We start from the raw sequence: 2,595 nt of genomic DNA, 5'->3' as shown, positions 1-2,595 counted from the left end.
CACTGGGAAAAATATAAAAATGCTGTTTTAAGATATTAAATGATAGGCAGTACAAAACAGTATGACCTGTTAAAAGAGAAACATACTAGATGAACCCAGTAATTGATCCAACTTTTTCTCTGGAGACAGTTCATAAACTCAGTGAAGGAAGGAAAAGTCAAGCAGAACACAGCAGTTCCATTGAACTGCAGAGATAAAGATGAGAGTTTGGAGAGGAAACAAATTTGTGCAGCAGGGTACTGAAGGAGGGTAGTTATGATGGAAAAAGCTCCAGGAATCTATATGGGGATCCCCTTGTATTTGTGACTGAGTATCAAATTTCTCATACAAAAGTTGGAACTCTGTGAAAATATGTATAAAACTACATAGGGGTTGATGTTGAACAAAGGGACTGGGAGACATGTTATTTCCAACCAGTCACAGTGAAGAGATATTATTATTAATTATTGTTATTATTGTTATTATTATTATTACAATCCTGGAGGAGTCATTTAGTCATCCTTAATAGGAGAGCTAAACTATACCTAGAGTAAATGCTACTCTAGTTATACTCTTAACAAAGCTTTTAAACTAACCTTGAAAGGATCATGTTAATCCACAAAACCAAAAATATAATTATTCAAAGGAGGAATCACAGAGTCCACACACTCAACAACATAAAATTTATAATACTTAACATTTAGTCAATAATTACTAGACACAATCTACAACCATGCCACTCTGAACGTGCTCCATCTTGTCTGATCTTGGAAGCTAAGCAAGGTCGGACCTGGTTAGTACTTGGATGGGAGACTACCTAGGAATACCAGGTGCTGTAGGCATTAAAAAAATAAATAAATAATTACCAGACATACAAAGAAGCAGAAAAATATGACCCATAATCAGAATAAAATGTCAATAGAAACATAACCAGATGTTTGAATAAGCACATAAACACTTCAAAACATCCATTGTAAATATTTTCAAAGAGTTAAAGTTAAAATTGAACATAAGAAGAAGAGAAAAGAAAATCATAAAAACTAAAATTAATAAAATTTCTGGGCAAGAGAGCTCTCTGGAGTTTCTTTTATAAGAGCACTAATCTCATTCATGAGGCTACATTCTCATGACCTAATCACCTCCCAAAGGTCCTGCCTGCCTCCTACCTAATATCATCACATTGGGCTTTAGGAGTTCAACATATGAATCTTGGGGAAACATAAACATTGAGATTATAGCAACAATAAACTTAAAAATAGCACATGGGTCCAAGAAGAAATCACAAAAGAAAATTTTTACAAATTGAATTAAATTAAAAATATTTAAAAGTCCAAATTTGTGGATGCAGCTAAGACTCTGCTTAGAGAAAAATTCAGAGCTTTAATAGTTACATAATAACTATTACTATAATATAATAGTTATAATGGTTACAATATAATAGTTATAAAAGGAGAAATTTCTACAATCGGGGTTCTAAGCTTCCACCATAAAATTGTAAAATGAAGAGTGAAGTAAACTTAAAATAAATAGAAAGAAAGAAATTTTAAAGCTACAAGGGGAAATTGATAAAACAAAATGGACAGATAATAGAAAAAAATCAATGAAACCAAAGCTAATTCTTGAAAAGAATGAATAATATTGATGAGCCTCTGTAAAAAAAAAAGCCTAATATAAAAAAATAGAGAAGACACAAGTCACCGTATCAGGAAAAAGGGAGCATGACTATAGACACTACAGACATTAAAAGGATAATAAAGAAATATGAGTAACTTTATGCTAATAAATTTGACAACTTGGACAAAATAATTTCCTTAAAAGATACAAGTTACCAAAACTGATGTAAGAAAAAATAAAAGAATCTGAATCATTCTATATTTACTTAAAACACTGAATTAGTAATAAAAATACCTTCCAAAGAAAGAAAACTATAGGCCCTTATGGTTTCACTAGCAAGTTCTATCGAAAATTTTGGGATGAAATTGTACAAATTCTACAAACTCTTTCAGGAAGACCATGTTCCAACTAATTATGTAAGGCCAACATTACTCTGTACTCAATATAAGAATTACAAAAATTTACTATAGACTAATATCCATCATGAATATAGACATAAAAATACTTAACTAAACATTAGTAAATCTAAAATAGTAACATATAAAAAGGGTAATATACATGACAAATTATGATTTATATCAGGACTGTGAGTTTGATTAACACTGAAAATAAGTCACTAACTCACCATATTAACCAAAAAAAAATTATGTTTATCTAAATAGATGCAGAAACAGCATTGCCCCAATTTAACAATTCTTTGTCATAAAAAAAACCTCTCTACAAAGAAACAAACTTTCTCAACTTCATTAGAAGCACCTTTTGAAAACCTACAGCTGTCACCATAATGGTCAGTAGATGACTGGTTTCCCCTCTAATCAGAAACAAGACAAAAATGTCCACTCTCACCACTTCAACTTTTGCTGGAGGTCATAGCCAGTGCAATCTGGCAAGAAAAGAAATGTAAAAGGTATATAGATTGAAAAAGAAGTAAAACTGTCTTTATTAGTAGATGACATAATTCTGAACATAAAATATACTAAGGGATCTACATATAAGTTACTC

At 31.0% G+C, this 2,595-nt stretch overlaps 1 pseudogene; it reads left to right on the top strand.

The window, feature by feature from the left end:
* Positions 1-702: 702 nt before the first annotated feature.
* On the top strand, positions 703-821 carry LOC111738830 (annotated as a pseudogene).
* Positions 822-2,595: the final 1,774 nt, after the last annotated feature.

This window comes from Pteropus vampyrus, unplaced genomic scaffold, assembly GCF_000151845.1.
Source record: "Pteropus vampyrus isolate Shadow unplaced genomic scaffold, Pvam_2.0 Scaffold43, whole genome shotgun sequence".
NCBI lineage: Eukaryota > Metazoa > Chordata > Mammalia > Chiroptera > Pteropodidae > Pteropus > Pteropus vampyrus.
This window is presented reverse-complemented; position numbering and strand designations above follow the sequence as displayed.